Raw genomic sequence first — 10964 nt, 5'->3', positions numbered from 1 at the left:
GACTCAGATACGTTTAGATAATAAAGAACATAAAGCTGAAACATGAGAATTCTCCCCTCAATTACATATATATTCAATTAATTTTATGGGTGAATAGTTATTTCAGGATAATTCATGTGGGTGGGAACAGTTTTCTATGCCATAACCATTGCAGACATCATTAGTCAATCACCACATGCATTCACACAGAAGCAGATTTTAGCCTCAGAATCCTTCTCATCAGAGAGCAACTAGCTACCATTACCACTTAAGCAGAGTTGGCTCCATATGTGAAACCAAGCTACCAACCCAGTCTACAATTTATCAAGTCTAGGAGAAGATAGCAGAAGTTGGCATTATTCTAAATGGACAAAATCTCTGCAAAAGCCTTGCAGCTCTCCTGAGTTCCAATTCTGTGAGGCCCAAGAGGTTTCCATCAGTTCAGCATCCTGCATAACCTCAGTATTGAAATTCACAGCATGACTTTGAGAAAGTGCTGATCCCATGACTCCTGTTCTCAGAGCTACTTTAGGCTGATACCATTTATACTCCCATTTGTCTGTACATTATGGAAATGCTGAAGGGCTATTACACATAACAAGAAAGAACCAAAGTATTGTGTATACCAGAAACAGGAGGGGATCATTCCACCTGATATAGAAAGTAAAAGTGACCAATTATCAATCTTTACTGAAGAAGGAGCATAACAGGAATACCTACAGAAAAAAAAATTAAGAGGAAGAAAATTATTTTGGGAACTTGTAACAGAAAGAGTACAGGTGATGCTCTACATATCAATGTTGAAGTAATTGTTAGACCAAGATCCTTAGAATTATTTGTATAATTTCAGAAAATCTGTCCTTAAAAAAGGGCCCTATGACAGTAAAACTGGAAAAAAAGAATAAACACAGTCTCCATCCAGTTTAATATTTTCTTGATTCTTACTTTTTAGCTTTCAACTGAACCCTGTAGTCACTTGGAAATGAGGCCACTCTTGATATGCATACCAATGTCATCAGGAAAGATGACTATATTAGTTTTCTGTGGCTGCCTAATAAATTGCCACAGACTCAGCAACTTAAAGCAACACAAATTAATTATCTCAAGGTTTCTGCATCAGGAGTCTGGGTATGGGTTAGCTGGATCATCTGCTCAGGGTCTCATTAGACTGTAATGAAGATATAAACCAGCAAACATGTGAGGCTTGGAGCCTTTTCCAAGATCCCTCATTGGTAGAATTCTTCTCCTTGCCCTTGAATGACTGAGGTCACTGTTTTCTTGCTAGCTATAGTCAGAGACCATTCTCATCTCCTACAGGCTGCCCACGATTCCTTACCAAATGGGTCGGTCCATAGACAGTTCACAGCATGGATGTCTACTTTCCATTAGGCAAGCAGAAATGTATTTCTGACTCCTTCCTCTGCAACCAGCCAGTAAAAGCTCTCTACTTAAAGGGTTCATGTGATTAGGCCAGGCTGCACCAGGATGATCTTCTCTCTGCCATATAACATCACATGAAAATACTATCTCATCATGTGCACAGGTTCTGCCCTCACTGAAGAAGCTTACCTAGGCTGTACATCCCAGGGCGGGGCGTAGAAATCATGGGGAACATCTAAGCATGCTTCCTGTCACAGGAATGTTTAAATTAACATATAATAATATTTTCAAAAGTGGCATCAATTCCTAGAACTAATACCTTGTGTTTATGGAAAACATCAATAAATTAAGCAGCAACTTTGAGTTTCTGGAAACACTGACTACTCCTATTTAGATCAGCCTATCAGGCTTCTCTCTATGAACTTAGATCACTTGCTCTTCCTTAGGCTCAATATCCTCATTTGTCAACTTGGGATTTAATAATGCCAATCTCACAGAGTTTTTCCAACATCAAACACAAGATTTTCTTTAAAGGATTTTGTTAAACATAAAGAATAAAATAAACGTGAGTCATTGTTATTATAATTATTATTTCTTGTGAAGCCAAAGCAGTTGTACATTTTGTCTTGTTTTGGTCTATCTAATTATGGAAATGCATAGATTTAATGTTTAATTTAAGGAGTGTTGTGATGTTTGATTTTGTGTAGGTTTCTTTTCTTTTTCTCTTTTTTTTTTTTTTTTGAAATTTAGAAGTTACAAAGATGCTTCTGCTACCAGATTTAGCACAGGAATTTCCAGAAGCAGCATTAGTACATCAAAGGATATTCTTCTTAAATAATTCATCTAATTAAATTAAATCAGAGTACCTTTTAGAGTCTGGAACTTTTGTGATACCATTTTAATTTATTGTAACTGAGTCTCCAAAAGAACTTCTCCAAAATACACAGAGAACGAGTGAAATATAGAGGGTTTGTGTGCATATTAATTTTTATGACATTAGGAAAAGAGGACAAAGAGACTAGGTATAATAAAGACCTTTGATAAACTATGAAGGAAAGTGCCTTCCTTATTATCAAAAAACATTTGACTATGAACATGAAAAGCAAAAACAAAACAAACACATAGAGCTTATTTTAGTTGCTGTCCATGTGGTTAGAGGTAGGGCTGAAATGCATGCATTGCCTCTCCAAAAAGAGAAAGAAGCGATGAGTAGGTCCAGAATACTACAGACCAAATAATAATCAGGAAAACGGAGTCTCACTGAACCAGTATTCCCTGAGGATAAAATATTACATCAGAAAGTTCTGTAAGTCCAACTGAAGGAAGTTTGTTCATTAGAATAGCCAAAGTACATAATTCTTAGATTTTACTAAGTGGTGACAGTCCTAAATATATGTTCTGAAATCTCACTTAAAAAATTATTTCCAGGGCGCCTGGGTGGCTCAGTTGGTTAAGCGACTGCCTTCGGCTCAGGTCATGATCCTGGAGTCCCTGGATCGAGTCCCGCATCGGGCTCCCTGCTCGGCAGGGAGCCTGCTTCTCCCTCTGACCCTCCCCCCTCTCATGTGCTCTGTCTCTCTCATTCTCTCTGTCTCAAATAAATAAATAAAATCTTAAAAAAAAAAAAATTATTTCCATTAAATTACAAAAGCAATATCTGAATTTAGGTGTAACACCCCATCAACTTAGGAAAACCTTTTCCTATTCTTTTACCTAAGTTCTTTCTAGAAACCTAATCCAAAAAGCTCCCTGCAATTAAATTATTCCATGGGTTTTCAAAATCTACAAGTGCAATGACTTCTCACAAAAAATTATAAAAATGTAATTATTGTCTTGTAACCAACATCAATTCAATCGTATTGTCTTGTAAGAGTAGGTAATAAGGAAAGCTAGATGGATTTTTTAGACTTTCAGACCATTTTAATTTTGTAAACATCTTTCAACAAAGAACAATCAATTCTATACCTGGAGCAGGTATAAAACTTGAAGCATTTATAGTCTTTATTCCCTACTCAATAATAATTTTGCTACTAAAATGATTTAAAATTTACCAAAATAAAACAAAGTACTGATTGATACAAAAGGAGTTTTTGTTAATTTGTTCTGTCAGTTGGCCTTAAATCGTTAATAAACAGAGAGGGAGGGAAAGAGAGAGGAGAGAGCCTAAATGGAGAGGAGAGTTTAACTAAAACTACACTTTGCATTTATGTTGTCTTAATATTAAAAGTAAAACACTTAGTATTTTTTTATAAATAAAAAGGATATGATAAAAGATAATTTCCAGAAGTTGGGGGGAGATGGGGGCAGAGAAAAGAGTCAAAGATTTTCAAAGACCTCAGAAAAAAATATGGTGTAATTACTTCAAGAGGAATAACATTTTTATTTGGTACTTCTTATGAGGTTCTCTTATATTTTTGAAGATCATGATCAGTGCAATATTTTCATAATAGTGTTTATAATTATGAGCAGAACAAGGTTTCATTAATATCTCATCAAACATACCTTATTGTCTTTGTATACTAAGTGCTCAATAAATTAGTTAGAAGCTGTAGGTATTAATAGTAATTATTGTGATGTTTTTACTCGAAAAACTCCATAAGCTATTTAAGAACTGTTTCCCCAAGTATCCACATTTTAAGGAATTTTCCACAGTAGATCATAAAATGGTCCTTTCAGAAGATTTTGTTCATTTCATTAAATGGCTTGAATATGATTCAGGATTTATCAATTCATAGATAGACCATGATACACACATAATATGCTTATTAAAGAACAGTATTAATGTGTATAGTATCCAAAGCTGTTAGCATTTTTATATTTGACTTTCCATTTATCATGCAAGCCATAGATCCATTTTGTCCACCACACTCAGGATTTTCTCTAGAGAAAAATGGAATTTGTTCATTAAGCCAAGGTAAGTAAAGGTGTCCTATGATAACTAACCTCTGTCTATAAAATCTGCTGTACAAACCAAACTATGGAAAATAGAAAACCTTAAATTATGCTCTCATGTTTCATTTCTGTCCACGACATCTCTACCCAGATCTAGGGAAAAGTATTTAACAATGTCAAGCAGTGGTTGGAGGCTTTTATTCAAGGGGATTTTTAAATTAAATGGTTTGTAGGCTTTCACATTCTTGCAATGCCCCTGGGCCTACACTGGAAATAGTATTAAACTATAAAGTCAGAAAAGGTAGTTTCAGGGCACATTCTTTCTTTCAGCACTTTGTGCTCAAAACTTGCTGGGACCAATTTAATGAGGTAAGGGGTCAGGGCTGCAGAAATAGATAAATAAGCAATCCTTCTTAACATATGGAGACAGCCAACCTACAAGGTGGCAGAGAATATGGATACTTATATATATTGGGGAAATAAACAACATTATTAAGGTTTCACCATTGAATTAGAAGATAGAAATTCCATGGATCACGTCCTACCCTTATGTCTGTTAAGAATAGGGACAGAAAAAGCTACGTCAGCAACCAATTGAGAAAAGGAGCACAATCTCCTGCACTATACTTAAAGATGATGACCAAAAAAAATAACAGTACATACAAATATAGCAAAGAGCAATTTCACAGAACTCTTTACTGAAGGGTTGACAAAATTCTGACAATTCTCATAATGTCCCTTGCTAACAAGACTAAATGAAAGCCAAACAGTTAAACACAGAGTTGGAGAAATGATCCATAGCCTCACCAATCCTCGCAGAAAAAATGTTATATATCACCTTCCAGGTAGAGAGAAATTAAAAAAAAAAAAATCTTTCAGAGGAGAGAGTATCATTTCAACTGGATTTTTCTGCTGAATCCTCCATTTCCCTCACACAAGAGTGGCCACAACACAAAAAATAGCAGACTCTCATTTTGCATCTTTGTTCAAACCTCCCTTTTCTGACATATTTTCATTGACTGACTAATCATGACTCTATTCCTACTGGTCAGAGGCTAGTTCTCTTATTTTCTGTGAATTATAGCATCAGATCCTGATGTATTGGAAGGAAAGAAGAAAAAACAAAAAGAACCATTCTAGAAAAATTATAACACAAGCAACAGGACGCAAATCCTCTTGATCATTTCATGCTTTATAACTAGCTAATAAGAATATGAATTTCACAAAACAAGAGCTTAAACTATAGTTAAGAAAAAATGAGATAAAAAGGGAGATTTGAAAACAAAGGACAGTTTTTAAAGACAAATAGCATCATTATAATACTAACATGTAAGTTATAAATAATAAGAAACAGAATAAATGGACCTAAAAATCAATTTATGTATTATTAACTCTTTTTTTTTTAAAGATTTTTTATTTATTTTTTCAACAGAGAGAGAAACAGCGAGAGAGGGAACACAAGCAGGGGGAGTGGGAGAGGGACAAGCAGGCTTCCCGCTGAGCAGGGAGCCCGATGCGGGGCTCGATCCCAGGACCCTGGGACCATGACCTGAGCCGAAGGCAGACGCTTAACGACTGAGCCACCCAGGCGCCCCTATGTATTATTAACTCTTAAAAGTAGTGAAAGCAGATTAAAGTTATAAGTAGATTCAAGGATGTGAATGCAGCCTATTAGAAATAGAAAAATTTCCAAAATGATCCAATATAAGAATAATTGGTGTCATGAAACAGAAAACCAAACAAAACCGGAATACATCAGATATGGAATTTTTTTGAAATGAAGGAAGGTTTTAATCATCATATCAAAGAGCATCTCATGTGTTAAAAATTTGATGCAAAAGTCTTCAACACCAATACCAAGTTTATACTACTTGAGCTATTGAGCTTCAACAACGAAGAGATATTTATGCATCTTATCCAAAAAATAGAAAAAAGAAGATGCATTCTGCTAAAAGAATTTTAAAAACAAGCAATAGGAAGTTATATTCAATCATAAAAAAAAAAAAAAAAAACTAGAGATATTTACCTCACAGGGAACACTAAAAGAAACCACAAAGGAGTCATGACACACGATTGCTGGCACAAGGCAGTACAGATGCGAAATAGGATTTCTAGGGGGTGGAAAACAACTTTCCAGCAATGTTCTGATGCTTTATGTGGTTGTAACATAAGGTTGTCAAGCAAGAACTTCTTGGAGGAGAGAGAGAAAAGAAAAGGTTAAATATTCAATTTATTTATTTTATTCAAAGTAGGTACATTCAAGTTTATCTAATATTAAAATATGGACTCTGGCCTGAGTAAGGATATGGAGACCTGGGGAGAAAAGACATGATAGAAGTCTTAGAGTTCATGGATTGTAGTCTTGATGAGGTTAGGGTACAAGTGGGCAGTAAGTGAGCTGGAGGAGTAAGAGAAAATACCAAAAGAGTGTTTGAAACAGATTTTTGTAGGCGTTGAAGGTCTGGTGCAACTTAGAATAGAATCCCTGTGAGTGGGTGATTGTAGTAGGGTGTAAAAAATATCACTTATACAAAATAAAAATCAAGGAATGGAGAAGCCATGCTATAGGAAGCTACATAACAAGTGATAAAGTTATTTTTTATGAAAAAAAGGATGCTTTTTAAATTAATGGTTCCTTAACTATTTTCTACCCCAACACAACTAAAGGGTATAACATATCATCATTATTCATAGTGTACTGATTTTCAGGGAAGGGATGCATTTGGGGCCATGACTCCTTGGAAAGTTACTTTTATAACATTGTGAAACACATGCAAGACATTTTGAATTTGGAAAAGTGTTCTCCCCATCAGTCATTCCTCTGAACCACTTCAGGTAAACATTATTAGACCCTGCTTTTGTTATAATAAATTTATGTTAATCTAAAGTGAATGAAGTAATACTCCTCTTTGTAGAAATTCAAAATTATGAGATCTCTGCACAGTTTAGCACAATACAAGTAGGCAGTGATCAAGGTAAATATCACTCTAACCATGGACAGTGATGTTGCTGAAGTTCCAGTATGATATATCAGAAGTATTTCCATGGTTGATTTCACACTGAAGGTGCCATATAGACCATCTATGTACAAATGGACCAACGACTATATACATAAGTGTTTGAGCCTGAGCTCATTTTTGTGGAGTTTAGACTAGAGCTGATACAGGGAGGAGAAAAGTTACTTGTTTTGAATAAATGAATAGCTAGGTTTAATACCAAAATCTGATGCTATTTGATCCTCATGCTTTGAGATACAATTTTAATATATCATCCCGATTTTAGAGCTGAAAAATCTGAGGCTTAAAATAGACAAATGATTGCTTGAGATGGCAATAATTAAGTGATAGACAAGAAATCTGGATTCATACTTTCGACTCTCAAACTCACTGTGCTCACCATTCTATGACAGATGGCTTGCTGGTCACAAAGGCTATGGCTTCACTCCTTCAGGGTTTGGTTTAGAGATTTGTAACAATAACCGAGAACACTTTACAGATGATAGAGTAGGATTTCATTTCCTGGAACAACAAAATTTTCTGACCTCTCAAAGGCTACTAATGGGTTGTTAAGCAGGAGAAACACTGTAATAATGCAGCTATGGCTTCATCTTAATCTAAATGCAATACAAATACATTTCTATTTCTTTTAGTTAGTTCATACAGAAAAGTTCCAATTTGTTTTGTCTTTACTCACATAATGCTCTTTTATACCTCTCATTCTCTCCACACAATCTCATATCCTTATTCCCCAAGATATTGTATTCTTTAACTTAAGAAAAGATATAATATGCCTCAGGTATAATGACCTTATAATTTCAGTATTATTATGTGATCAGCAAGCTTAATTAATCTAAAATAAATGCATAAAATCCTATTTTTATATGATCATATATCCATAAAGGATACAAATTTCATCACACAGTGTCTAGTCACCAGCATGCCATATGTTTTCCTGATATCTGCACTTAACTTGATAAATATTATATGCAAAAATATCACTGGTTTAAATTTTTTTAAAGAAACATTAACAAAAGAAAGAACCCCTTCAATGGCACCATCCCCTAAAAAACTGAAATATTTTTAAAAGTTTATTTATGAAGACATTGCAAAGTTAAATTTGAATATATTTACTTGGGTATGTTGTTCTATTGATGTCAATAAATTTTTTATTAAAAAAATAAACTAGTAAAATTTCTATATGCATGGACATCTCCCTAAATTGTTAGATGGTCGTCATTCTTTTAACTATGTCTTCTATAGCCACCTCGATATAGTCATCTTCAAGACAGATATCTTGTGATGCTGAATTTGTAATATTAACATCAAGTCTACTTCCCATTTGAGGGTGGGCAGATGGCAGAGACTTAACATGTAAGCAACCATATGCCAGATATTTTGCATATATAAATTCATTTAATAGTCCTGGAAAGAGAAAACATTAGCATCCCCATTTTACAGCTGAAAAATAGGAAACTCAGGGATATACAGTTATTAGTGTTGGAGCCAAGTTTCTGCAACCCCTCCCCTCCAACCATCATCACACACACATAGTGACATCTAAAAACTCTTCAGATCCCTCTTGCGTGGATAATTCATGCATCTTGATCTCAACACATGTTCAGATCTCTCCAATTTCTTCTGTGTGGTTTCTTATTTCTGGTGCTGTGCATTTATTTATTCTGTAAATTTCCAAATGTCAGAGGTTGCATCTTTGACTTCCTATAAAACTCCTGATACCTTACAGTGGATTGATCAGTATATGCTTCTAATAGTCAGATCATGAGTATTAACATAAATGTTCTTTCTCTTTGCACATATGGGTCAATCTTTCTGCAGCCTCATTTTCACATTCCATCTGAGTGCATATGTCATTAGAAACAACCCATTGACATAATGTGGAATGTCTGTTCATTTGTGTGGACAGATGGAGGGCTCAATTCAGACAACTGTGCAAACATTTAACAGTAACATAAAATAAACTCTTAACATTATATATGAACACCGAAATCAGTATATTTTGTGAAGTGGTGAGTGAAAGAGAAGTTCAAGAACATGAATATTTAGGTATTTAGACAGAGAAATAAAAGGCTGGTACAGATGTAAGACATTGTTCTGTTTTAATTTATCACTGACTAGTGGGGGGATGGAATGGGATTCTAGAAGCTGCTTAAGTAAAGGAGGGTGGATTGTACTGGTCATAGTACGTTTGGGAGAAGACTAACAAAGGAGGAAAGAATGATGGCTTAACAAAAACAACAACAAAAATGTGTATAAATGAGTAGAAATTAGGAGGAGGAAGGGGAAAGGTGCTTTAGTACCTTCTGGGGTCCACAACACAGAATGCAGAATATATGAGGTTCAGAAGTAAAAAGAACAGTAGCAAAAATGGAAATGCTAACACAGTTTCCTCACTCTGTCTCTGCAACAGGGACCACTTATTCATCCTTTAACTAACTTCAGTTAGCACCTTAGCAAGATGAATGGAAAAACTGAATTCTAAGACATAGGAACAGCAATATAAATGTATCTTCTTATTTGCATCAGCTCCCGTGGGAGGTATTCTCAATTTGCCCAGTATTGAAAGTTCCAGTGTTACATCTAGACAAGAAATAGTATTCTTGAACCTGGACATTTACATACATGGAGATACATATGAAGATACCCGTAATTCAGTGTGGGCAAAAACATACATAGCTTTCACTAGTTATAAGTACTCCACTGCATTTTTAATAAATTTCACATTTTTCCTCTGGCCTCCAAGATGCTTTTTTACCTAGTCTCTATCCCTAAAAACTTATCTCATACCACTTACTTTCTTTTACACTATGTCTCTGTCAATTTCTAAAATATATCAAGTGAGCTAATAAAAGGGGGAGATTCTACCTAAAATCAAGAAAGGAAGAAATCAAAGAAAAATAAGGTGCCCATGGTCTATGTACCCTCGATATGTTGACTGCTAAGGCAGAGAGCACCTTGATGAATGGCAATTTGATACTCTAGTTCTCAAGTAGATGATAGTAGTGGGCTGAATGGTGACCTCAAAGAATAATGTTTATGGTGCTCACTTTGGCAGCACATATATTAAAACTGGAATGATATAGAGAAGACTTGCTTGCCTCTGTGACAAGGATGACATACAAATTCATGAAGTATTCAGTATTTTTTTTAAATGTTTATGCCCCTGAAAACTGTGAATATGACTTTGAAATAAAAGGTCTTTGCAGATATAATTAAGAATCTTGAGATGAGATTATCCTGAATTACTCTGATAGGACCTAAATCCAATAATAAGTGTCCTTGTAAGACATAAAAGAGAAGTCAGGAACACGGGAGAAAGTGATGTGAATATAGAAGCAGAGGTAGGAGTGATGTGGCCACAAGCCAAGGAAGCCACTCGATGCCCATAGCCTTCAGAAGCTGGTAGAGACAAGGAAGGAAGACTCCAGAGGGAGCGTAGCCCTGTTAACACCTTGATTTCAGACTTCTCTCCTCCAGAGCTGTTAGAGAATGCATTCCTTTTTTTTTTTTTTTTTTTTATTTGACAGAGAGAGAGAGAGCGAGAGAGGGAACACAAGCAGGGGGAGTGGGAGAGGGAGAAGCAGGCTTCCTGCTGAGCAGGGAGCCCGATGCGGGGCTCAATCCCAGGACCCTGGGATCATGACCCGAGCTGAAGGCAGACACTTGACGACTGAGCCACCCAGGCGCCCCTGCATT

General features: G+C 35.5%; 1 non-coding gene across 1 annotated transcript; it reads left to right on the top strand.

The window, feature by feature from the left end:
• Nucleotides 1-10307: 10307 nt before the first annotated feature.
• On the top strand, nt 10308-10414 carry LOC116633360. The gene has a single exon (XR_004299649.1). It is a non-coding gene; the product is annotated as a U6 spliceosomal RNA (small nuclear RNA).
• The last annotated feature ends 550 nt before the right edge of the window (nt 10415-10964 follow it).

The sequence above is a fragment of the Phoca vitulina genome, unplaced genomic scaffold, assembly GCF_004348235.1.
Source record: "Phoca vitulina isolate PV1807 unplaced genomic scaffold, GSC_HSeal_1.0 scaffold7, whole genome shotgun sequence".
Taxonomy (NCBI): domain Eukaryota; kingdom Metazoa; phylum Chordata; class Mammalia; order Carnivora; family Phocidae; genus Phoca; species Phoca vitulina.
This window is presented reverse-complemented; position numbering and strand designations above follow the sequence as displayed.